Genomic DNA, 27994 nt, shown 5'->3' on the forward strand with positions numbered 1-27994 from the left:
GAATTGTTTCTTTCCTTACGACTTTTCATTACATGGGTTGTGCTTTTTAATTATGGGTTTGTCCGGCTTGTGGAAATTGAATTTGGGACATTCCTAATAATTAACTTTTGGGTTGGGCTACTGTAAATTGGGTTTTTGTTAATATGATACTCAGTTAGAAAATGTGTCCTATTGGTCAGAATTTTGCGCAGTGGGTGTACATTTATAATGAGAATATTGTGTATAAAAGGTGATGTCTTGCTCTATGAAATTGAACAGTTTCTTGAGTTGTACACCGTGTTGTATTGCTGAGATTACTGTTACTAGCTGCAGCTAATAAATTTGATCTCTGACGCCACCTAGAAGTGTTCCGTGTCTCTGTTTGCCAAGACAGGAGAACCCGAAGACTTTGGGCGTGTCCCTGGCGCCGCTGGGTTCTAAAACCCGGTTCTTCAGTTGGCGCCCAACGGTGGGGCGACTTCAGCGGTACCGGTCCAAGCCCGAGGATCATGAGGAGCCACGTGAGGAAATTCTGGAGGAAGGCCGCCACTTCATTGACCCCTGCATGTCGACGTGGACCGAAGGTCTTTTCTGCGAGGCTTCCCGCTATCCAACGGCTACGAAGGACTGCTGCCCTGACTGTCGCCCTGTCTTAGACCCTTGATTGATCCTTTGTAGAGCGAGACGATAGACGGTCTTCTGGTGGCATGATAGATATTTGGTTAAGTATAAGTGGGTCGCTCCCACGACTTTGTTTTGGTTCTTGGTTTTGTTTGATTTGATTGTTGCAAAAATCGAAGCCGAGGGGCTCGTATATTTACGAGGGTATCAATAGTTGATAACCCCTTGAAGTTTGAAGCTAGATTAGTGAGCTATAAGATGCCTGGTCTTAGCAAAATTAGGAATTGGTTTAGTTGTGGTTGCAACAGGGATTTCCGATTGGAGGATTCGTGTCCGATACCTCCGGTTGGAACTCCGACTTATGAGCTCTATTCAAAACACGGAGTGGGTCCTATTACTTATAATGAAGTGTGGGTCCGCTATACTAAAAAAGATGGTGTTTTACAATGGCCCCAACATGGTAGTTTCAAATTAAATATTTTAGATAATCTGGAAGTTGCGCTATTTAAGAAGAAAGCCCGGCCGGCAATGTTTGACTCTCTCCGCCTCTGGCGTAAGGAAGCCAAACAGTGAGAAATTAAGCAAGCAAAGAGAGATAGGAAAGATAAGAATATGTCAGTACTACAAGCTGCTAGGCAGTTTAAGTCAGATGAGGAAGATCGAGTGTGTGAAGTTTTAGATACAGCGTTGCATGGCCATAGATAAATGTTATCCAGCCTTGCCGTCTTCTCCTTCGAAAGTGACTGAAGACCTTGAAAAATATCCTTTGATGTCTCATTTACTGAGATTTCCACCCCCTTATGTGCAGGGTGCTACTGCGCCTCCATTACCCCCGGTTGTTCTACCCTTTGTTGTTCAACCTCCTGCTGTTGTTCAGCCACCCGGTGCTCCACAGATGGTTTTGCCTCCTACTGCGCAACCCACTCTAGGGTCGCAAGCTTTGCTTCCAGCTTTGCCTCAAACTCCTTTGCCTTCTGCTTCTGCATCTCAGACTCCTACTGCTCTTGTTCCTACTTTGTCTCAAGATTTTAACTTTCCTGTTTTTACGCCTACTTCTTCTCCTTCTGCTCGAAAACGAATGACAGAAACTGTTGTTAATCTGTTGTCTCCATTGTTTGGGCCACTGAGTATGACCCCTGTTTCGGAACGTAAGCAGAGTCGTAGTCAGTTTCCTAGTTCCGAAGAGCGAGTAGTGTTGGACCTGTTGGCTCGTAGACGGATTTTAAATGCTTCCAGGTATAATTTGCCAGCAGTTATGGATGTTTTCTTTCAGTGGGAGCCGCCTAAGCAAAGGTATGTTATTGATGTGATGTGTGCTTTTCTGTGGCAGGAATGGGAAGATAATGAGTTGGGTCCGATTCCGCAGGAAGTGCTTGATGTTCAGTCAGAGTTTGCTAAAGGGACGATAGTGGAATCTGATGTTACTGATGCTGTAGAGACGATACTTGCCTTCAAAACTAGACTGCCGTCTCAGCCATTGTATGAACCTGATTCCTCTGTTAGGAGGCAAGTGAAGCAGTATCCTATGAGAGAGGTTCCCCCTGTATGGAGAGAGGAAGTTGTTGCTAATGTTAATCAGGGTATTCAGGGTGTACCGGCACATTTTCAGCGAGTATGGGTACATGTCCCTTGGAATAGAGCAGAGGTCTTGGCTCTTAAGCAGACCTTACCTGACCCTCGTAAGAATCCTGCTGGTTATTACAAGGAGTTGTCTCAGACAGTTGAAGCGTGTATTATGATTTTAGCTGACATAGATATGTTAATGGGTAATGTAGTTCCTCAACCTTTGTGGGAGAAGATTTGTCATGAGAATCATGCGGCAGAATTAGGTGATACATGGGCTAATATTGTTGCTGCAGATGGTCGACGGGTTTGAGGTGCCAAACCTGAGCCTTTAGTTGCAGAATTACCTGGTAGAATTATTAATCTAATGAAAACTATGATGCCTGCTTTACGAGTGAATTGGGACAAGTTAGAAGCATGCAAACAAAAGAAAGACAAGAGTGTGTCTGATTTCTTCACGATGTTTGAAGAAACGTTTATCGATCATAGTGGTCAGGACATGAGTACGGAAGGTGGTCAAAGGTTGTTCGTGGACAAATTTGTCTTTAATTTGCTTCCCGAACTTTCTAATAAGTTAAAGGACTGTGAGAGTTCATGGGCTGTTTCTTCGTTGGCCCAGATATTGGCTACTGCACAATATTATGAGAATAGGGATAAAGATGAGAAGGATAAAGCAGAGAAGAAAACTAAAGATTTAAAGACGAAAGTTCTTTTGCAGCAAGCTTATCCGGCTCATCAGAATCAGCCTCAGTTTCAGCAACCTCCACAGTTTCAGAGATTGTTACAGAAACCTGAGCCTTATGCTCCGCGATTCTTTGCTGGTCCTAATTAGTGTGCTTATTGCAGAGAGGAAGGTCATTTCAAGAATAGTTGCCCGGCTTTGTTACAGCGTGCGAATGGCGTATCTGGTCAGAGAGGTCGTGGTGGTTTCCAGCAAGCTCCTAGGGGTAGAGGACGTAGTGTGTTACCCCAGAATGAGCGTTCCTCTTCCCTTCAGAATCCTGTGAATTATTTTGACAGACAGAATGTTCCGAGTGGTCAGTCTGCACAGTACTATGTTGATGATTATTATGTCGAGAGTGAGAGTGCTGGTTATAATGATAGTTAGGACAGCCATGGGCAAAGAGAGGGAGTAGTGTCAGTTCCAGTAGACCAGAGTGGACCTTATGTTGAAGTGACTACATCAGGTGTGACAGAACCTTTTCTTTTGGATACTGGTGCGACAAAGAGTTCTATTATGCACTCTAAACTTCCTGGCGCACCTTTGTCTGGCTTGACCAATGTTTCCGTAGGATTTTCAGGCGCCCCAGTTTGTAACCCGATTTCTAATCCTTTGCCCCTTTCTATTGGCCCTTGTGAATTGGAAGCTCCTCTTATTTTGACGACTGGTTGTAATGAGAATCTGTTGGGTTTGGACTTGCTGAAAAGATTGTATGCAACATTACATTGCTCTCCTTCGGGAGTACATCTTACCCTTGGTAAGAAAGTGATTTCTCCGATGTATTTGTCTAAAGATTGTCTTCCACTGGAATTGCGTTCTCATCCTGATACACTTTGGGCTACAGGTCCTAATGATGTTGGTCTTTTGCAGATTCCACCTTATGTTGTCACCCTCAAATCGAATGCTAGGCTACCTCGTATCCCACAGTATAAAATATCTAGTGATGGCGAGAGAGCTCTATTAGCGATTGTCTATGATCTGGGTGAGAAGGGTGTAGTTGAGGAAACGAGAGGTAATGTGTGTAACAGTCCGGTTTTGCCTGTCCTTAAGCGTACTGATGCTTCTCAGCCACCTGTGTACCAGTTTGTGATTGACCTTCGAGAGGTAAACAAGATTGTGGTGCCACAGTTTCCTGTTGTCCCTGATATCACTGCTTTGTTGACTCTGATTCCTGCTTCGGCTGCCTGGTTTTCTGTTATTGCCCTGAAGAATGCTTTCTTTAGCATTCCGATTGCTGAGGAGAGTTGGGATATTTTCGGCTTCTCATTAGGAGGACGAAGCTTTCGGTTTAAGAGAGCTCCCCAAGGTTATTGTGAAAGTCCCTCCATCTATAGTCAGGCTTTGAAAACTCAGCTTGATAGTTTTGTGTTGCCTTCTGGTGCTACTCTTATCCAGTACGTTGATGATCTGTTGGTTGCCGCTGATGACGAAGAGATTTGTAAAGAGGCTACTCTTTCTTTGTTACGACATTTGTCTGACCGTCATCATAAAGTGTCACCTTCCAAGTTACAGTATTGCCGACAAGAAGTAACCTACTTAGGTCATCTCTTGTCGAATGAGGGAAGAAGGTTAACCCCAGAACTAATTCAAACGATTGCGCAAATGAGTGTACCATCCACACAGAGAGAAGTGCGTGCTTTCTTAGGTATCACCTCGTATTGTAGACAATGGATCCCTAATTTTTCCCTGCTAGCGAAACCTCTGTTGGCGCTGACTCTTAAAGATACTCCGCATCCTCTCCCTTGGTCTGATGAGTGTCAGAAAAGTTTTTCTGAATTACGTGATGCATTGTGTTCGGCTCCGGTATTGGGTACTCCTGACTACAGTAAACCTTTCACGTTGTACGTTCACGAGAGAGAAGGTTGTGCATTGTCAGTGTTGACTCAACAGTTTGGAGACAAGCAACGCCCATGTGCGTATTTTTCAGCGACGTTAGATCTGGTAGCTAAAGCGTTGCCGAGCTGTTTGAGAGCTACAGCGGCAGCGGCTGTTTCTATCCGACAGTCTGCTGGTTTAGTATTGGATAATACGTTGATTGTGATGGTCCCACATGCAGTGGATACCTTATTGAACAGGACCAAGACACAGCACCTTACTAGTGTACGTCTGTCAGGTTATGAGTTGACTCTTTTGGCTAGCCATGTTCACATTAAAAGATGCAATGTATTGAATCCAGCTACGTTGTTGCCGATTTCTGTAGAGTCAGATGCTCAAGAACAGCATGATTGTTTTCTTCGTACAGAGGAAGAAACGAAAGCTAGAGTTGACCTAAAAGATGCTCCTTTTGAGAATGTTGATGGTACTTTATAGGTAGATGGTTCGGGTTTTAAGCTTCCGAATGGTGAAACGACTTCAGCATATGCAGTCACAACTTTACATACAGTTGTTGAGACAGCACGCATAGCACAGAATTCTGCGCAAGCAGCAGAGTTGATTGCATTGACACGAGCGTGTGTATTGTCAGAGGGAAAGCGAGTGAATGTTTATACTGATAGCTAGTACGCATTTGGTGTTGCCCATAGTTTTGGACGTTTGTGGAGAGAAAGAGGATTCCTTACTTCCCATGGCACAAAAATTCAGCATGGGCAGTTAGTGAATGAACTTTTGGAATCTCTTGCTCTCCCAAAGCAGATTGCAATTGTGAAGTGTAGTGCGCATAAGAAAGTTGTGGATGATGTAGGTTGAGGGAATGCGTTTGCGGATGAAGTTGCGAAGGAAACGGCGAGAGACATGATGAGCCGTATGTATGTGGCAGGTCCTGCAAGATGGGTTGTGGAAAGTGGAATGTGTGAAGACACAATAGAAAGTGTGAAGATGATTCAGGCTGAAGCTACAGAGAAAGAAGTGAGTACGTGGAGAGAGAGTACGGGTATGTTGGATTCGACAGGTTGTTGGGTTGAGTTGTCAGAACACCAGCGATGGTTGTTGCCAGACGCGTATGTGCTCCCAGTGGTTACAATGGCTCATGGAATGGCTCATATCAGTTCGAAGGGAATATGCAAGTTGTTGGCTCCAGTTTGGCAGAATGCTGGAATTCCGAAATGTGCTGAGAACGTGGTGAAGCATTGTGTGATTTGTCTGAAGTATAATCCTGGTAAGGGAACTCCAACTCCAGCTGGTCATTTTGCTCCTCCGACGTATCCGTTTGAGGTGATACAGTTGGATTACATTCACATGGAGAGATGTAATAATTTGAAGTATGTCCTTGTGGTTGTTTGCGCCTTTTCCAGATGGATAGAGGCCTACCCCCTAAAGGATAATACTGCCTTGTCTACAGCTAAGGTTTTGCTCAAAGAGTATTTCCCTAGATTTGGTTTGCCGAGAATTGTATGGTCGGACAATGGGAGTGAATTTGTGGGTCGAGTCATGAAGAAAGTGTGTATTGGATTAGGGATAAATCAGAAGTTCCACGCTGCGAATCACCCCCAGTCAGCAGGTCTTGTCAAATGCTATACCGGCACATTAAAGCTGAAACTCGCTAAGATTCAAGTGAGCACTGGTCTTACATGGCCGGATGCCTTGCCGTTGGCTCTTTTGTCAACAAGGACGACAGTGCATTCTCGTGTGGGACTTAGCCCATACGAAATAGTTTTTGGTTGTCCAGCGAATGTTGGGGGTGTGCCTCGTCCTAAGAAATACAGTGACCTTGAGTACCCTATGTTGGTGGATTACTTACATGACTTGACTGCTAAATTACGTGTTCTCCACCAACAGGTCTATGACAGTTTGCCGACAGCTACTGCAGATCCAGGGCACACGATCCAACCTGGTGATTTTATCTTGACGAAGAATTTTCAGCGATCCAAGAATTTGGAACTGAGATGGACTGGTCCCTATTTGGAATTGCTGGTCACTAGAACTGCTGTTAGAGTAGCTGGTAAAAAGAACTGGGTGCATGCCACCCATACGAAAAAAGTTCAGTTGCCCTTACCGTATGATAAATGGGTGAGGGATGGAATAGCTGACTCCAAGTGTGAAAGGGTTCCTAGATTCGTACCTTTTAGTGATGCACATTTGACATGGACTCAGTCCGAACGCGAGGATGATGATGTTCTGCAAGCTGCTGTGCCTCCGTCTCTGAGACTCGACACGACGAATCCGGAACTCCTCTTTAAGGATCAGACTGTGCCTGACAAAGAGCGCTACAATCTGAGATCGAAAAAAGGACGTTTGAAATGGACAAATAAATCTAAAAAAATGTATGTAGTGAATTACACCTTGTCAGATCAAGAGACTTTTGTACTTTTTCTTTTTCGAGTCACCATCCGGACTCAGCTGCAGGGTCACGGTATAAGTTCTTAAGGGGTGAGCCGCGTATTGACACAAGGTCTGTGGTTTAGGGTCGTTAGTACGATCTTGACACACACTTAGATGAAGAAGGAAAATTGCCGTGAGCAGCACGTTAGAGGATGGAGTCTTTTGAGTCCGACAAGGGTGTTAAAAGAGTTGATTTCAGAGTGCAAATGTGTATATTGGTTCGTAGCAGATGTTTTTTAATAATGTGCTTTCTTATGCTTTTGAACATTACGTTGGTTTGTGTGGGTTGGATTTTCTATGCATCACAACAGACACTTGCATCTACCTCCCAACCTACTCTTTCTTTTCCTACTGTTTCCCGACATGAGTTTCATACGTTGCCTGAACATGAACAGACACGAAGATTAGAATTTGTGAGCAATTCGTTTATACAGATGTTACATCAGCATCAGCTAGTTGTAAATACCAGAAATTGTTGGGTGTGTGGTCTTATGCCACATACGACTGTTAAGGGAATGCCATATTTGGTTTTGCCTTTTTCGCCTAATGGGTCAGTATGGGCACTCCAGTCAATGTTTATCTATGCGAATGAAGCATCTCCTGTACGTTCTGTCAAAGATAATGCGAATAATAATGCCTTGATACAGGGAATAGTAGATATGGTCAGAGATATTGATGCATATAATGCTATCCCTAAAGATGAGGTACGAGCATATGTTGGTTGGAACAAGACAAGATATAGCATTAGTCTGACAGAGAAAGAGAGACAGAAAAGGTCTCCTCCTATTTGGATTGTACCCCACGGAGGTCATTTTTGTCTGCAAGGTAATGGTCCGAATCCGAGAGCTCAGCTTGGTAAGAGTGTGTGTGTTCACACCTATGTCTATACGTCCCAGAAATCTCCACCGTTCGTGCCAGCTAAAGGCACGTATTTTGTTTGTTATGACAGAGCATATACATGGTTGCCTTCTGAATTTTCAGGCACATGTTATGTGGCATTTTTGCTTCCCCCTACGTATACAGCTGCTTTCAACTACCATAAGACAAGATATGGTAGAGGTGTCATCGATGCGAAAGATACTGCCGCACAAGAAGTTGGAGACTTCTTTAAGGGTTTCCTGCCCTTTTGGGGTCCTATGGCTAATGGTAGGACAATTCGTCAGCTTACGAGAATGGTCAAGGCCACTATAAATGAGACTGCAGGTGCCCTTAGCAATATTATAGCTGAGCTTCAAGCGGATCGCCTTATGACATTACCGAACCGCTTTGCTTTAGATATTATACTCGCAGATAGAGGTGGAGTATGTAAATTGATCGGGTCTAGTTGCTGCGTTTTCATACCAGATAACGCCCCGACAGTGTACCAAGCCATCTTGAGGTTACATAAGTCCGCTGAGTCTATACATGTAGACGAAGGGAACTGGTCATTGATGGAATGGTTTTGGGAACTGCTGTCCAAATGGGGATGGAAGATTCTGATGTTCCTTGGTATGGCTTTAGCGATCCTTTTCTCGTGTTGCTTATGCATCCAGTGTGGTCCCGCCATTTGTAGTCTTTGTGCTACAATCTGTGTGAGAAGACCAGTCCAGAGAGAAGCGAAGGATAATAAGATGATGTTACAGCAACACCTTGATGACCTGATGAGAATAGATATAGACCTGGATTCAGATTGACGTGAGTTTAGGTCATTGCCTACGTAATGGCAAAAGGAGGGTCTGAGGTTCCGTGGTTTTCGGGACCGGACTCCATTTTGTTTGCGTTGTTCATAACCCCATTTTGTGTTGCCCTCACGTAGGCCGTGGGGGTAACCGAACGAACAAAGTGCATGGGCCTCATTGTTCATCTATGCATTAAACAGGCCCTCTTCTGACTTGTGAGTGAACTGCAGGACGCTGACCTCTTCACCTGAAACTGACCCTTCATGAAGCCAATTTCTCTGACTGATCGTTGTCTGAGATTGCCAATCAATGTTCAGGACCTCGTTAACCTTTAGTTTCCTTGCACATATCTTATCCTAATCAGCATCTGAATTGTTTCTTTCCTTACGACTTTTCATTACATGGGTTGTGCTTTTTAATTATGGGTTTGTCCGGCTTGTGGAAATTGAATTTGGGACATTCCTAATAATTAACTTTTGGGTTGGGTTACTGTAAATTGGGTTTTTGTTAATATGATACTCAGTTAGAAAATGTGTCCTATTGGTCAGAATTTTGCGAAGTGGGTGTATATTTATAATGAGAATATTGTGTATAAAAGGTGATGTCTTGCTCTATGAAATTGAACAGATTCTTGAGTTGTACACCGTGTTGTGTTGCTGAGATTACTGTTACTAGCTGCAGCTAATAAATTTGATCTCTGACGCCACCTAGAAGTATTCCGTGTCTCTGTTTGCCAAGACAGGAGAACCCAAAGACTTTGGGCGTGTCCCTGGCGCCGCTGGGTTCTAAAACCCGGTTCTTCAGGATATAACAGATATTATTCTTTGTAAAATTTGTGGGCTGCTGCTTTGCTACAACAGTGAAAACACATCACTATCTCTGAATAATAGATGTAAACGCTTTTAGAATTTCGACTACAGCGCCTGTGCACCGTTAGTAGCCTGGCTAAATAGGGTATGGCGGAGCTGAAAGTAAATTATTTAAACTCAAATCTGTACTGAACAGGGGCCCCCAACATATTTTTTCCAAGGGCACCCAAAATCCCTAACATGTCCATGACATCACTGTACCAGAGTAGGTTCTGCTTTCCTATGGTCACCCCAATTTTTGCTTTTTGCTTCACTGGTTTTTGACTTAATGTGGCTGTGGGCCTGCTAATCAGACCCACAGCCTGCTGTTCTCTCTCTAAATTCACATACATGTACTTTAGGTACATCACCAATTGGGTATTGGGTCACCTTATCAGCCCCTGTACAGTGTACTATAGGTACCCTGGGCATAGGTGCATCCATGGCCTACCAGGGGCTGCAGCATATCTGTTGCCACCCCTGGCTGGCCATCCAAACAGACACAACTGGCTGATCACTCAGCTGGGGCAAGGTCGTGTAATCACCCCTTGTTTAGATATAGTATACCTATATCTAAACCTGTATCTGGACACATATATACCTATAAGTCACTCCTATGGCAGGCCTTAACAATCCTGGAGGCAGAGTACTTGGTTTTATGTGAGATGGTGCTCTAGCATGAGCTGAGCCTGTCTGCAGCTTTCGGAACCATGTCCTTATAGCTGTTCCAGGGTATTGCTATACCATATACTCTTAAGTGCATTATAATCCTCGCGGTTATTGCTAACTTTGGTTTGGCTTTGCCAAAACATGTCGTGTTAGGTGTCATACACTTTGGAATACTACCCCATCGTCAGTTCTGGCGACGGGGGTAGCATTCCACCCTTCTAGAGGGAGAAGACATGTTACTTTACTTAAACGCGGTTAAATCTAACCAGAGCCACAGCATCACAAAATGGATGCTGCTGCCACAGACACAAGTCTGGCCTCCTGCTGCTGACTGAAACTCCGGCAGGGGAGGCCTGGACAAATGGTATCCTGTCACAGGGAGGTGTTATACCACCCCAGACAGGAGAAAGTGGATTGAGGCAGGCAGGGCGAGTGAAACTAGACTCTGCCTGGGACGCACAAGGCTCCCCATGCATAGCCCAGTTCAAAGCGAAACTGGACAAAGGGAAATAGGTGTAACTACCCCCTTCCTGGGTCCCACCCATAGGAGGGACCTAGCAGGTAATCCAGCCCCTTGATTTGGAATAAAGGTAGGAGCTGTGTCCATAGACTTTAGATAATTCTGACTGAAACTTTGAAATGAAACTCTGGACCCTTCGACATCCCACTCGACGTGGAAGACTGAAGAATCTCCCTTGTGGTCAAGGAGTGACCACCCTGTGCAAACAGGCACCATCCAGCGCCCAACGGTTTGCCGAAGATCACCCCTCCACACTCACCGAGTGCTGCGTGGGACCCCTTTTGCATTTTCCTGCTCAACGCGTCTGTCCGGTCACTTGCCCGTTGGCTAGTGGTCACTACGACAACGAACCTTTGAATTTACATGCTGGTCTGGTTGCTCCAGACTGGCCCTCGCTCCCCTGAAAAAGAGCAGCCTCTCTGACCTTGCTGGTCCGAGTAAGAAGCGATCTTCAAATCCTGCGTGGGTTGCATTTGTCAAGGCCTGTTGACTCCGATCCGGAAGCCGACACCGCCGACAGCGAGAGCCTTCGTGGGACAGTCCGTGATCCACTCCTGGTCATCATCAATGCCCCCGAGTACACATGGCAGCGGAGACGAGCTTCTCAACAACCACCTGATTGCGCCCGACATCGCCTGGTTCCTTCTTGGTTCCATCCTGGTCACTGGCTAGTGACCCAGACTCTGTTCCCTCAGCTTTCAGGTACTCTACATCTTCGATCCACCCTTGGATCCAACCGGACTTTTCTCTCCTGGTCGCCTGCAGCATCTTCATCTCCAGGCTCCATAGAACTCCACGACGAAACCCAACACACTTTGACACCTATGCACCCGCTTCCTGTGGGTGAGTTAACGAGAGTACTCCGGTGCTCCTGTAGTGGTTTACACCTCTAGTGTCCTAGTTTAAAGTGGGTAAGTTCTAGTCCAGTCGGAAGACTTCTAAAACAGTAACTTTGTAACTTTTACGCACCATTGACTTTGCATTGGTGCATGCGTGTGCTTCAAGCGCTGCACCCGAATCCTGCGGGCCTCTCCTGTCCTAACTACTGTTAGACCAGTGTAGCCCCAGCGAATTCCAAGGCCCTAGGCCTTACCATTGTTCGAGATGTGATACTTATACCACTATTTTAGTATATGGTTTTAGTGGCCACCGGGCCTATCCATAATTGTGCAGCTTTTGTATCTTTAACTGTGCTTTTGTTTAAACGCTTGTGCCTCTGTCCTCATAAAGAGTACAGAGGATTATTCTAGTAATAAATATATATATTTTTATAATATATAACTTGTGTGGTGTCCTTTCATTTGGTATTAAAAGGATTGCACATGGTAAAACAGCTGGCTTCACATGCCCTCTTGAGTTAAGCCTAAGACTGCTTAGGTCTATGCTACCCCTAGGATAGCTTGTCTATAAGGTTAACTTACAACCACCACCATAAGGGTTGTTTGGACTGATAGAAGGTGCTCACTAGAATAGTGAACATCATACATCAGGCCAACTTCTCACAATCACAAAGTCTGTCAGACAACATTGCTCTGAAGTAAAATAGACAATATCATTAATTTATTATTAGTTTTATTTTTTGCTAAACATAAGCCTGACGTGTCCTAAACCCCCATTGCTTCAGGCAAGCAACTTATCGTTCCACGAAGGAATTCTCAATTAGGTGGAGAATCAACAGATGGCAGATTCTGAGAGCAGGCTGAGGTGGTGTTGAGTGATGTTGAGGTGGTAGTGGTGGTGGTGGTGACTGGTGCTGAGACAATGCTGAGGTGATGCTGAATGATACTTAGGTCTTGCTTAGTGATGATGATGTGGTGGTGTACTATTGCAAAGGCAATGCTGAGTGATACTGATGTGGTGTTGAGTGATGTTGTGGTGGTGCTGAGTGATGCTGTGGTGGTGCTGAGTGATGCTGTGGTGGTGCTGAGTGATGCTGTGGTGGTGATGAGTGATGCTGTGATGGTGCTGAGTGATGCTGTGGTGGCGCTGAGTGATATTGTTGTAGCCCCGAGTGATGCTGTGGTGGTACTGAGTGATGCTGTGTTGGTGTTGAGTGATGCTGTGTTGGCCGTGAGTGATGCTTTGGTGGTGCTAAATTGAGCTGTGGTGTTGCTGAGTGTTGCTGTGGTGGCGCTGAGTGATGCTGTGGTGGCACTGAGTGATGCTGTGGTGGCTCTGAGTGATGCTGTGGTTGCGCTCAGTGATGCTGCTGTTGCGCAGAGTGATGCTGTGGTGGTGCAGAGTGATGCTGTGGTGGTGCAGAGTGATGCTGTGGTGGTACAGAGTGATGCTGTGGTGGTGCAGAGTGATGCTGTGGTGGTGCAGAGTGATGCTGTGGTGGTGCAGAGTGATGCTGTGGTAGTGCAGAGTAATGCTGTGGTGGTGCAGAGTGATGCTGTGGTGGTGCAGAGTGATGCTGTGGTGGTGCAGAGTGATGCTGTGGTGGTGCAGAGTGATGCTGTGGTGGTGCTGAGTGATGCTGTGGTGGTGCTGAGTGATGCTGTGGTGGTGCTGAGTGATGCTGTGGTGGTGCTGTGGTGGTGCTGAGTGATGCTGCGCAGACACAGTGTCTTTTCTAGTTACAGTGGGTAGAAATGGGGTAGAGGGGTAGAAGAGGGGTAGAGGGGTAGAAGAGGCATAGCAGAGAGGTAGAGGGGTAGAGGGGTACTAGAGGGGTAGCAGAAGGGTAGAGGGGTGGTAGAGGGGTAGAAGAAGGCTAGAAGGGGTTAGAAGAGGGGTAGAAGAGGGGTAGAAGAGGGGTAGAGGGGTAGTGAGAGGTAGAGGGGTAGAAGAGTAGAGGGGTAGTAGAGGGCTAGAAGGGGGTGAAAGAGGGGTAGAGACAGGCAGAAGACAGGTAGAAGAGAGGTAGAAGAGGGGTAGAAGAGGGGTAGAAGAGGGGTAGAAGAGGGGTATAGGGGTAGAAGAAGGGTAGAGGGGTGACAAAGGGGTAGAGGGGTAGACGAGTGGAGGGGTAGTAGAGGTGTAGAGGGGTAGAGGGGTAGAAGAGGGTTAGATGGGTAGAAGGGTAGAAGAAGGATAGAGGAGTAGAGGGGTAGAAGAGGGGTAGGGGGTAGAGGGGTAGAAGAGGGGTAGAGGGGTAGAAGAGGGGTAGTAGAAGGGCAGAAGGGTAGTAGAGAGGTAGAGGGGTAGTAGAGGGGTAGAGGGGTAGTAGAGGGGTAGAAGAGGGGTAGAGGGACAGAAGAAGGGTAGAAGAGGGGTAGAGAGGTAGAAGAGTAGAAGAGGGGTAGAGAGGTAGAAGAGGGGTAGAATAGAGGTAGAGGGGTAGAAGAGTAGAAGAGGGGTAGAGAGGTAGAAGAGGGGTAGAGTAGAGGTAGAGGGGTAGGTAGAGGGGTAGAAGAGAGGTAGAGGGGTAGAAGAGAGGTAGAGGGGTAGAAGAGAGGTAGAGGGGTAGAAGAGAGGTAGAGGGGTAGAGGGGTAGAAGAGGGGTAGAGGGGTAGAAGAGGGATAGAAGAGGGATAGAAGAGGGGAAGAGGGGTAGAAGAGGGGTAGAGGGTAGAAGAGGGATAGAAGAGGGGAAGAGGGGTAGAAGAGGGGTAGAAGAGGGGTGGGTAGAGGGGTAGAAGAGGGGTAGAGGATTGAAGAGGGGTAGAAGAGGGATAGAAGAGGGGTAGAAGAGGGGTAGAAGACGGGTAGAGGGGTAGAAGAGGGTTATAACTATTCAGCAGAACAGAGGGATAGGATGAATGACTGACACATTTCGGATGAAATAAAAAAAAATAGAGGTGTTGCAAGGTTGATTGGAGACAACAACGTTATATATCTTGCTGAATCATCTGGAGAAAAATGACATTGCAGGTGACAGAACTATCCTTTACTGTTTTATTCTTTTCTTAACCCAACATACTTATTACCACACAAGGAATCTTGAATAACCTTCATGACTCAGCTCTGGAGATGGTGCAACTTTTTATATATTTTATTATAGTAGTTTGCATGATAGGCCCTGAATACTAAGAAGGATGACTTAAAAGTAACGAGAAACGTGGCTGGAGGCAGAGCCTAAACCCAGACCTCCTTTTAACAAACCTTGCCTGTACCCAGTCCGACTTTCAATAAACCTTGCACATTTTGCATATTTGTTCCAATGGTACATTTGACAGAAACTCTGTCATTCACTGGGGGTGGCGGTCACACTGACTAGAGAAGTGTAGCCAGGACATTTGGTCTCTTCATCTGTGTTTGAATTTCTGAATTTGGTCGAACACTTGATATGACCAGATTATCATTCCGGTGAGAAGGCAAATGAAGACTAAGGCACATATGAAAGATTAGCCTTTGTGCCTTATACACTAGAAAGGTACATCTCCCAAGGCAGAGTTAGAGGGGCTAGTGGCGTATTCTCCATGGGAAGTACATACAGCATCCAAACTTCAACCTGCTGATTAAAGGTGAAAAGCCTTAGCTATGCAAGCCTATCCCTTATCCAAGGAATCTTCCCTTACTCTCTGAAGACTGGATAAATTGCTCCTATTTATAGAAAGTCCAATCTACAGTATACACCCTCCTCTGATTAAACAAAGCCAACGAGAAGTGCGCTGCTAATCAATTGAATACAGTCACTGACTCAGAGCATCGCCTGCGGAGTAGCAACCCAGCTTCCGCTTGGAATTCCAAACTTAAACAGCCCCACTGAAGACCCTAGATAATGTGCACAACATGTTGGATGAGGGGGACTCCAGTTTACACATGCTTCTCTACCTGTTGATGGCCCTCAACACAGTTTATCATGGTATATTGATTAGAGCCCATGGGCCTTTACAGTCAGGTACAATGGCATATGCTGCAGGAGCTTTTGCATGTATATTTCAATGTTATATACAATACAGGCCTGGTTGTATGCTGACATGGTCACTGTATTTAATACGTTACAGTATATGTGTTAAAATACTGGGCCTAAATAATCAGTCTAACTCAGTTTTTAAAATTGAGCAACTGAGTGTGCGTGATTGCCATGCTTTTCGAAGACTCACAACAAGCCAGGAAAAGTAAAAGATGCATTATCTGCTACTTTTCGTAAACAAGGCAGCTGAAGCGTAGCTAGAAAGAGAAATTACGCTGTAGTGTCCCATCAGTAAGGAAGGAGGAAATCCAGAATTAAGGTTCTGCGCCCTTCATACATTTTGAACATGAAGTACTTCACACTGTCCTGTGCAGAAACACAGGAGGGGAGCCCTCTTGGCTTCATAGACGACTGTGCATAGAAAGTTGAATAAGTTAACAGTGGAGAGGCACAGGTAAATAAGATGGACCTGTTGCTAGGAGGACGCTAAAACCCAGAGTTTCATTTAAAGCACCACTAACTGTTTAAGGAGGGTTTAGACTAACCGGACAGAGATATGTGATGAAATATGACTGGGGCTTTAATAACTTTCACCCTAATTTGTATCAGAGCTGGGTTGCCTATATTTACAAGCATTGTTACATACAATTTGTAGACAAATAGTGCATAAGTTCACGAAATTAAATTTCTACTACTTTGTGCGCATACTAGTTTCAGGGTACAGGAAGGGGCTCTACCACCATTTGCAGATGACAGATTCTCCGATAGGTTTCTGTAAGATTCCTACTATTCTTTTCTTCAAGAGAATAAATAAAAAGGAGGAGCCTAGCCGGGAACCGAGATGGCCGCCTAGGCACTCGGCTCCGCCGACTTCGCTTCTGTGTGCACTGATCCTGCATCTTATCCTGTCCCCGAGCCGCATTCTTGTTGAGGGGAAGTGAGGCGGTCCTCGGTGCTGTGCTCCCGGCCTCTCCATCGGCCGTAGATCCGGAGATATGCTCTCGCCTTCTGTCCGGCCCTCCATGGCTGCTGATCCGGGGTCTTGCGTGCGCAGAACGGCCGGCCCCCGCTATCCTGGTGGTGATCGTCTGTGACGGGGCAGAGCTGGCCGTCCGAAGTGATCTACCCGACACGTTTGCCTCTTGCTGCGCTCTCCGGTCCACTTTGAGGGTTCCGGGCCGGTGGCGCTTTGAGGAATCCGGGGGGGTAGACTCCCTTTGGGACTTCTCGTCACTTTATGACTCGGCCGTTCCCCGCATCTCTCCCGAGGTACGTCTGAGCGCCATTTTGTACACCAGGAGGTTGGTGATTTGAAACTTGTGCGCACTGGTGCGTGACTGTGACTTTCCCACCGCTGACACTGCCCTCGTCTCCTTTTCTGCTCGCATCTTGCAGTTTCCCACCTTTGCATTGATGACTTATTTGGGCTCTGGTGAGGCGCGAGAGGGTGCCCGATTTGGTGTGTGGGTCAGCGACGCCCAGACTAACATGGCGGAACCTGCTGTGGAACCTATGGAGGGGGTGAGCGCCCTGGACCGTGCTCCTGAGACATCGCTTGGGGTCCGGGATGTTCTGATTGCCCTCGGTACCCTTCGTGGTGTCATGATCCGCAGTGCTCGCGATCTGAGGCGCAAATTGGAGGCCATTACTCCCGCGTCCGGACGCACTTTGCTGGACTGTCCGTGCGCTCGGGCCATTATGCCATACCCTGGACTGGAGCGGTCTGCCGATTTCTTCCTGGTGGATGTGGCGGCTTTCAAGGGTCAGTCTACCGCGACGACCACGGACCTATCTGATCTCGCTTGGTACTTGGGACTGGTGCTGTTTGTGAAACTTTCATTTGTCGCCCTTCACGATACACTGTCGCTGACGGCAGACGTCGGACAACGACCCACTGGCCTCTCTTTGTCGTCTACTATCCTTATCATGCTGGCTGGTTGGATGTACTTGACTGGTGCGCTCGAGCGCACGGGACAGGGCTGAATTTGCCTTACGGATTGATGGTGTTGGTTTACCTGGTGACTAAGATGGACGCGCTCTGTTTTGCCGGCTAATGCTCTCGCTTCTGTGTTTCCTCTGTGATCCTGGGCTCTGGGGATGGATGATCGGGTGCTGTCCTATTGATTTTGTCTCCTCCTCCGCTCTCTCTTTTTCCCCTTTTTTATATGAACTTTTCTTCTATATTTCGGGTTTAGGTACTGGGCGACAGGCACGCTGCTAAAGGGGGGTAGGCCATAGCCATCTACAGTTGTGCAGGGTGGGGGGTTGGGGGAAGGGTTTTCCTTTTTTTTCTTTCTACTTTGTTTCTATGGCCTTTTTTCTTCGTTCTTTTGGCTTTCCTTTTATTCTTCCTTCTCTGGGTTGGGGGTCGCCGGATGGGTTATTCTTTGCTTTTTTCATTGGATTTTCGTAAACTGTGTCCTAGCGGTTGTTGCATTGTTGGTGTAACTGGGCCGGAGCTTAATTGATATTTGTGATAATTGTATGCATATGTCTCCTGTATCTCTGCTGCATTGCCCAGTTCTTCCTAGTGGTTACCTTCATTCTGCGGGACGTCTTGTTTGGATTGTTCAAGATATGCTTGTTACTCACGGCTAGACTCCTGATTCCCGTTTCCTTTTCACTATACTGGAGCTTTCCGTTATAGACGGCATCCTGTGTTTAACATAAAATTAAACCTCATTTCTCCGGTATTGTGATTGATGTATGCCGTGATTCCATGTCTTTGAAATGCTGCCGTGCCTCTGGGATGTTCGGCTAAATAGCGGTGTACCTTCTTGCGTAAATAAAGGTTTTACAAAAAAAAAAAAAAAAAAGAGAATAAATAAATAGGGAAAGAGTGGGACACAAGTGCCAGTTTTCTTTTTCTTTAAAAAAATCATCGTTTCATTTTGAGGATGACGGAGCCTACCGGGTGTGACGCCAATAGTATGGATGGAACATGATATGGTGTCTAACACGAGGGACGACTTCCTGTTTAATATCTACCTCCGTACTCGCATAAGTGGCCCGTTGTCCAACTGAGGTCTGTTGAATGCATACTAGCTAAAAAGGATCTTGTCAAATCACTAGTACTGATTTTAACTAATTGTAAACAGTATCTAAAGGAACCGATCAGATGTAAATAGAAACAAGTTATTTTTAAGTAGCGCACTGCAGGCAGTAAGAGGAGGTCTCAGTCAGAGCAGCAGGGAGAAAGTGAAAGCGAACGCGCTATAAACGCTGATTATAGCTGGATTTACCTACCCCCTCAGATGTCATACATACCTCCACTCTACAAAATACGTTTGTTCTTAGCGTCAATCAGCCCGCCAAGAAGCCCCTCTCGTAGCTGTGGAGGGAGGGTGTGAACAGTTTGCGTGTGAGGTGCCAACACTTGTTTACATGGTTTAATGGGAGGGGCTGCAGCAAGGAGGGTGTCCCGATTAATGAGGTTACAACGGGTGCCGCGATTGCACAAAAGTAAAGAAATAGATGTTTTTTTACTATTTCTTTACTTTTGCTACAATCATGGCACCCGCACTTTACTTAAACCATGTTAAAAGTAAAGCACCGTTGCCGCGATTGCCGCAAAAGTAAAGAAATGTCTATTTCTTTACTTTTGCAGCAATCACGGCACCGGCGCTTTACTTTTAACATGTTTAAAGCGCGGGTGCCGCGATTGAGCACGATTGAGCAAACGTAAAGAAATAGCGGTAGAGATAAGAAAGACAGATGGCGGGTAGATGGGGGCTGCGGGCATGCACGCGAGTGTGCACGCAAGCTTGAGGCCAGGAAAAGCTTGTGGGTAGCATTTTTAAAACCCCCTTACTAAAAGTCGATCAAGCAGCGCATGTGCTGCTCTAGGTTCAACCTAAAAAGTACTTTGATGTTGTCATTGCTGGCTGCCTCATAGTGCTATTTTTTTAAGGTCTCTGCTCTGGACGGTACTCATGCGCTGTCTCAAACCAAGACATGCTGTATATACACAACCTGGGTTTACAGCATGCCCATACGCTTCCCATTTGCTGGAGCCCTCATCCTTCTTAGCAGAGGCACCCACCCCCCCACATAGTTGCCCCACCTATCCCAATAAATTAAGACCAAACCAAATTTGTGTTTTATGGAAGAATTGCGGCCGTAATTTATTATGCATTTTCAACTTACAAGCGATCCTTTACACACCCTTAACTTATCAGGCGAGCCTGTGTCCTTAACCCATAAGCTCTGCACAGTACCTTACATTCAGTGCAGCTCCCTTTGCCCTGGTGACCTATCACCTGGGGATGCAACCCTTCCTTTCACTTCGGGAAACCTTCTGCTTCCAGCCCGACCAGGTAACCTTTTACTTCCGGTGTCCACACACTCCCGGGTAACCATCCGGTTCCAACCCGGCCGGGTGACCTTTCACTTCCGGTGTCCACCCATTTCCTTCCGGGTAAGCGTACGCTCCCACCCGACCAGGTGACTATTAATTACCGGCATGTCTAAACTTTTTTGTTACCTAGGCAAGCCTACGTGCTTCCCGCCCGCCAGACCCTGGTTGACTGTTCCCCCACTCATCTCTGCGAGGGTGACCTGGTAACCGGTACCCAACTTCTTCCATGCCACAGGCTCTGCCCTTAGTTGTGTAATTAATTGTTTGCTTCCGGTTTACATGAAGAAAGGCCCTTGGGGAGCTTGCCAGTATCCCCTGGGTCCTGACTGTTCCGTTTGCGGTCTGTGCCCCGCTTCGCAATCTGTTTTATTCCTGTAGGATCTGTTGCTGTCCTCCACGTCTGATACCAAAGTATCTCCTGAAAGTCCACTATGCCTCTGTGACAAATGTTCCCCATTGTCCCCCTTACTACTTGTTCCTAAGCGGGTGGGTGTGTCATCTCTTGATGAAATTCCCAGGAGAAAGAGGGCCCTGTGCCAGACGCCCACCCTTAAATACCCCCACCTCCCTGCCAAATTCCTAAACCTAGATTTACGGCTGAGTTGGCCCAGCACTATTATCTGCTGGTCCAGCTCCTTCCCTGTCTCCCTTCCCTTATCTCCACCCAATTGTGTACATTGGCATTCGGGCTCTGCTCCTTGGGGATGACCTTCACTAAGACCCCCGGTCCAGCCCCTATCCCACTCCCCGTGGGGAGTGGGGGGCCGAACCAAGGGACATAGCAGAGGCACCCCCACATAGTCGCCCCACCCAAATCCCAATAAATTCAGACCACACCAAATTTGTGTTTTAGGGAAGAATTGAGGCCGCAGTTTATTAGGCATTTTCAACTTATGAGAGATCCTTTACACACCATTAACTTATCAGGCGAGCCTGTGTCCTTAACCCATAAGCTCTGCACTGTGCCTTACATTCAGTGAAGCTCCCTTCCAGCCAGACTGGGTAACCTTTTACTTCCGGGTGCCACACACTCCCTTGGGTAAGCATCTGCTTCCAACACAACCGGATGACCTTTTCACTTCCGGTGTCCACACACTTCCGGGTAACCATCCGGTTCCAACCCGGCTGGGTTACCTTCCACTTCCGGTGTCCGCCCATTTCCTTCCGGGTAAGCGTTCGCTCCCAACCAACCAGGTGACTATTCACTTCCGGTGTGTCTAAACTTTTTTGTTACGTGGGCAAGCCTACGTGCTTCCCGCCCGCCAGACCCTGGTTGACTGTTCCCCCACCTACCTCTGCAAAGGTGACCCGGTAACTGGTACTCAACTTCTTCCATGCCACAGGCTCTGCCCTTAGTTGTCAAATTAATTGTTTGCTTCCGGTTCACATGAACAAAGGCCCTTGGGGAGCTTGCCAGTATCCCCTGGGTCCTGACTGTCCTGTTTGCGGTCTGTTCCCTGCTTCACAACCTGTTTTATTCCTGTTGGATAGCTTTGTAAGTACCGCCATGCCTCACTGGGAGCTATTGCTGCCAGTGAGGCCCCCCGCCATACCTGCTGCCCAATTCTTTAAAACTACCAACAGCCCTTTGCATTCAATGCTGCTAGCATATTCTGTAGCAGGACATCTGTTCCAGAATCCGATAGGTACACCCCATCTGCACTGTAATAGTGTGGCTGCCACAAGTTAATCAGGGTGGTCCTAATGCCGCCTAAACCTGCCCCCATAGAAATTTGGCCATGAGGTTGTTTAGCCTCCTTCTTGACAACTCTAGGCCCGTTTGGGAGCGCGCACCAGCCCATACCCTTCTGGGAATGATCTCGGACCATACGACTTCCGTGTTATCCATGCTCTTGGCTAAATTGGTGAGATCCTTCTTTAACATGTGAAGTAGCTTACCCCGTCCTATCACTGGAAGGTAATTTCCCTCTAGATGAATAACTAAAACATCTGGGTCCTTTGAGTAGGTGCAGAACTCTTCACTGACGCTCCCCAATTCTTTCCAGTGGGAACGTTGCATTACACCCAATGTTGCGGGCTCTGTTAGCAGCCATGAACATGTAAGAGTGCCCTATGACCCACACCGTTTTGCACTCTGTGGACTAGAACAGAAGCACAGAAAGGTTAAATATGAGTCTTCAATAAGCCTTTTATTATACGTGAAACTTGGTATACATAAGTGTAACAATGACCCCTACATCTAAATCCCAGCCAAACCTGCCTCAATCATTTATCTGTTGAGTGTTTGGGCGAATATAAACCCGAAACCTGTCTGATTCCCATCTTCCTATTAGTTTTATTGCGTTTGCCGACATCCCTTCCTGGAAGGCTGTGGTGGCTGCCTCAATGTGAAATGAATGTGTAGTATAGTGATGCCCTTGGAGCCCTGCCATTTGCACAGTTGCCGCTAACACCCTTTTAAACTGAAAGTGTTACCGGGGTCCCATCTTTTTGAGTGAGAAGGTAGTTGTCGTCGTTGACCCCTTCCCGTTCCTGGATGTACGCTGCCAGAAGCTTAACTGGGCATTTTTTGGGCTGTGCCCCTTCATCTTATTCAGTGTAATGTACTGTCCCATTCCCACTTGATCTGTCTTAGAGCGTTTCACCCGTAATGATACATTGTGTGTGCCTAGGCATATGTCCTTAACCAACAGGGCCCTGCTGCTTTCATCCCCTTTTGCTCTGGCTACCAGTTCGCTAATGCAAAAGGCCCCAAAGAAGGCCAGGGAAAAGGTTACCCGAAACAGCGTACTTTCGAACTCAGAGTGGCAAACCAAAGAGAGGTGGTCTGTAGGAAGGTGGATACCTGACTATGGTTACCCCAGATTTTTTTGCCTAGTGTTTTGCTGGTTTTCAACTTAGTTGGCCTGAGGTCCTGCTAATCAGGGCCCCAGGCTATCTGCTGTCCTCCTTATCCTATGTTATCAAAGCTGAATCGCCACTCCGGATAGTGTTGAAGATTTATAGGCTGTCTATGGCCTACAGGGAAAACCCTTACACTAAAGCTCGTCTAGCTTGGCAGAGAGATTTGGACAGAGACATAGATGATGATATGTGGTCATTTTGCTGTACTAGTACGAAGCGCATATCTTTTAATTGTAGACACAGACTGATTCACTTCAAATATTTAAATAGGGTATACTACTCCCCGGAGAGACTGAATAGATATGGTCTGAGAGATGGGGCGGATTGTGAACGCTGCAACGAACAGCTAGCTGACTTTATACACTTGGCCTGGATTTGGCCCGGGATCACCAAATTTTGGGATTTAGTCTTTAAGGAACTAGGACAGGTGGTAAATCTGACCCTCTTCCCAGAGCCGACACTGGCACTATTGGGCTACTCCAAACAGATACCAAAAGGGGCTCGGAGGTTGGTGGAAATGGGATTGCTGCTAGCTAGGCGTAGGGTAGCGGTGTATTGGTTGGGAGGCCCGGCCCCTTTTATAGCACAGTGGTCGAGCGACATGTTGTATTGCAGCACACAAACGGAGACATTTAGTGACCTCCTCCCGCCACGTAGTAGACCTAAGAATTTTTGGGAATTGTACAAAACATATATGGCCACTAGGGAGAGGGACATTACACCCACGGAAGATGAAACTCAGGAATTAAGTGGGATCAACTTCGCTGACTAGTGGGGTAGGGTTCACGTGGCTCATGCACCATTCCAGAAATGTATTCTATTGATGCTATGTGTACTCTATACGTAGGGCACCTACATGATGTTGTTATGGGGTAGTGCAGAGCTGGAAAGTTTGAGGCGGTGGGATGTGTACTCTGCTAATAAAAGCCACGTACTATGTTACGCCTGATAACTTTCGGAGATGTATTGTATTTTATGTAATGGATGTGTGTCTCCATTAATGCCATGCCAACTGACTAAGTCTCATGTTTGTATTTAATCAAAATTAATAAAGTCTTAAAAAAAAACACGGCATTCGACTGGTGTGACGCGCTCTATAAAAATAGATTTTGGTGACTGCTGTGATTAGGATTTTCGTTAAGGTCCCGACCATTGTGTCTGGAGAGGTAGGCTGATTTCTATGTCAGGACAAGAGGAATCAGATTATGTTTTTCTTGCTTTACAGCAAAAACACAGCAGCCAATCATGTTACAGTAAAACAACAAAAACTTAATTTCCTAGGAACTTCCCTATGACATCATCGCCCTTTCCACCAATCAGGGCCTGGGAAGGTCAATAATAGTGGCTGTCCTCATTGTCCTTTCTCTTTCTTTGCTGCTCCAGTAGCTATAAAATATGTTTTTACTGTCGTAATCAGGGCATTTAATGGGCCGGTCTCACCTGGTCTGAGCACTGATAGTCTTTTAAAGGGGGCCTCGAAACGGGTCTCTATTGGGCTTTCTTTTGTGCCCTGGCACAGGCGGTCCATTTCCTTTCAGGACTGTAGTGACAGCAGGCACATCGATAAGCGCGTGCTCAAACTGCTCACTTCTCACAGTATGTCGTCATGCCAGGGGAGCGTTGTAGGGGAAGGGAAATCCTTTAAAGAGGCATTTTCTCTCTGGATTTCCCTTCTCTTTTTGAAACTCAGGAGCAGCAACATTGTCGTGGTGTCACATGCAACCAACACCCATTGACAAAGCCAATAGTCCTGACTTGTTGTAGGTATGATGTTACTTGTTGGAGAAGTGTGGCTCAATGGTTACAGCGGCAGACCCGGATGCAGAGGTCTACCCCGGAACCAGGGTTCAATTCCCTGCCTCGGCGGGTCTTGGGCTCAAAAATTCCACGGACCTGATAACTCTTGCCTCGGTGCCTATTCCAATCATGCAACTCTGGGCAATAGCTTGCTTAATCTCCACAACGGCCCCCACAATGCTAAGGATGCCTGGCCTCCACCTTGGGGGTGCCCAGGAGTGGACACCTCACAGGGAAAGCCAGGATGCGTTCCACAGCGGTATTCGTACAAGCGCCTTGAGACCCTTGCGGGTGAGCAGTGCGCTATACAAGTATCAATTTACTTTTTTTTTGTATCATATATCTAGATGCAATGACAGAAACAGCAAAATACACGGTGGGCGGCACACTATGCTAAGCACAGATTTTTAGCTTACTTGTTTTTAAGCCACACCCTTAATTACATTGGCCATGCCCTTTGAGAGACCCTCCAGTTTTTTCATCCCACTTAAAGCCCTGGTTGCAATTATTTGATTGTAAATGTAGTGAATATTGGGCATTATTGAGCGTGTTATGGAGATTCAAGCATTTATATGCTTATTATGATGCTTATGTTTACCTACTGCGTGATTGGTGGTACGTAAATCAGGGCTCAATTCATCGATAGGCACTCTCGCTTGCCAACGTGACAGTCTTCGTCACTCGTGGTTTTCAATGCCTTTATTTATTTGTTTCTCAGGTATCTCGCGGTCTTGCCGCTTCCTGACAAGACCAGCGGTTTGCTCTTAACCCCGGCATGGAGTAGGAAAGAGGAGCAAGAGGACGCATTAGCAATCTGCTTCATTGCTTACAGTCCTTTTTAGGTCGAGCCTTAGCCAGCGAGCATGCGCTGCTCTTCGAGGCTTCTTGTGTTTGCTCCATGTGGGTATGACTCCTCCCACACATAGGACTGGCATTTGCGTGTATCTTTCAATAATGAAAGCACGCAAATGGCTAAAGGCAGGCGCATGTCCCACTTCTTTTTTAATGTTCACTCCTGTGACGTTTTGCTCTCGGGTGCGAGCAGCGACATGCAGGGTGGCAGCTGCAATCCTCATGGGTCAGGTAACACACAACACGCCATGCTTTCGCTTTTGCTTGTTTTATGGGTGTGTTTGGGCTCCGCGCTGCCTCCCAGGCTATGATTCCTGTTTGGAGTGAGTTTGCCAGTAAACAGGATGTCCAGTGTGCCAATGATTGTGGGAGCTGCTTGAGGGATTCTTCAAGGTCTCCCCCGATGCTGTCCTTTAGTCTGAATTAATACCTTGTCACTGCAGTGCTGCCTATAAACTATCTATTAGGGAAAAATGTTATAGTGGCGTGCGGGGAGCAGAGAAATAGGCCACACACGGAGAGCGGTTCCAGGCAATGCTTTTAGACAAAAGGTAACATATACCTTCCATCAGGCGCCTGGTTTCATGTTTTTGGGGGGTCTGTTTGGGCATCACGCTGCCTTGCACAGCGCCTGGTTTAATTTTTTTTTAATGGGTATGTTTGGATGCTGCGTTGCCTCGCACGCCGCCCATTTTCATGTTTTTTCAATGTTAAAGATCTGCTTTCTAATCCCTCCCCTTCCGTTGTCGTGTTAAATTTCTTACCGCCCCCTTCTTATTGTCCATGCCGTCTTTACTCTCGCCCCCCCTCTTGTTGTCTCATGCCCCCCTCCCGATGTCTGTGCCGTCTTTACTCTCCCCACCTCCTGTTTACTGCAGAAATTACAAGAAAAGGGTCCAGGCACTTTGCGCTTACCTTATTCCCTTATACGTTACCCTTTTTACCTTAAGATCTGGTGCATTCTTAGACTCAATTACCACTATGTTCAAAGGCGATTTTATTTTTCTTGAAGTTTCATCTTAAGGCACAGGCTTACCATTGTGATTTGAGCACATAACCATACTCTGGATCTCACCCACACACAGGGATGCTTATGAGTGCAGCAAGCTCGGCTCTAAAGCAGCTGCTTCTAACACTTCTCGCTCACCAAGCACTCTTGCTGCCTCTGCTAAACTTGTGTGTGACCGATTAAGCAGCAGATGTGACAAAACACTTAAAAGGTCCCAAAGGCGAGACCTATTGGCTATGCCAATGCTTGTTTATGGAGGGCACCCGATTGCGCATGCACAATGCACATGCAACATTTAAGCAGAGTGGCTCAGTTCAGAATTGAATGCGGAGCTGTGCTGTAGGGGCTACAGACTTCTTCCTCCAACAATACCAGGCTGGGGTATAACATTTCATAGTGCTTTGTACCATCTGTACTTCACTCAGCCTTTTTGGGGCCGTCACCCCCTCTCTCTGTCTATTTTGTTGAATTAAGTATTGAAGCTTTGTGCTTCCCTGTCATCACAGGTTTCTATCAAGGAGAGTATGAAGGGTATGACGAGTACGAGGACCCAGATGACTACCCCCTGGAAGAGTAGATGGCTAAAGACATCTGAGCAGGAGTTTCTGAATAAGGCTTAGCTTTTGCGCTGTGACCCTTTAGACTGCCTTTGAAGTGCTATGCTTTCCAAGAACTGGGTAGAGACATCCAGGATCCAGTACATCATCTAATTTGTTTAATTCTAACTCAACTGAGCCATCCTTCCTACACAAGAAGGCCCTGGATAAAATAGCTAAAGACACTCTGCTGGACCATGGCTAATGAGCCTCTGAACCTCAGGGTCCCTCTAGCGCTTCAGCCTACCCTGACACAAATCAAGATGATGTGTCATCACTCTCTTCTAAATATGATCTCTCCCACAATGATTCTCCTCCTCCAGCACAAAAACGCAAAGGCAAGACTTGCTTCCTGGATCCACAAGATTCTCAGGACAGACTCCTGGATTTCGGTCCAGAGATTATATATCTGAGATGAATAGAGTGTTACCCCTCTGCTTCAGTGGCTGGGAATGTTCAGTGCACGCTGCACAAGGGATTTGAGAAAGAATCAGGGCAAAACTGCACACAGAATGCCCTCGTCGTTCCCTTCCTGGGAAGGGTGCGGACACACTAGAAGTAGTACAGAGCATGGCTGTCTCTATGAGAAAGTTCTCTAATGACCCTAAAAAGGGCATCAACAGTGCCTGGTGCAGAGGTCAGGATAAAGTCCTTGATTCATCAGCACCGTTGACCTTGATCTTTGAGATGATAGTTCATGCTAAAGAGTCAGGATCTCCTGTGGACTTGGATAGCCTTATGGGTTGGGCCCAGAGAGTAATATGTTTGTTAGGCAGTGCCCACTCTTCTAGATCCAGATATGGTTGAGGCAGTTTCCTCCCGGCCAACTATCAAGGTGGGGCAGCTGGGAACTCAGATTCCTCATTTTCAGGGATCCATTA

Source organism: Lissotriton helveticus, chromosome 4_1 (assembly GCF_964261635.1).
Source record: "Lissotriton helveticus chromosome 4_1, aLisHel1.1, whole genome shotgun sequence".
NCBI lineage: Eukaryota > Metazoa > Chordata > Amphibia > Caudata > Salamandridae > Lissotriton > Lissotriton helveticus.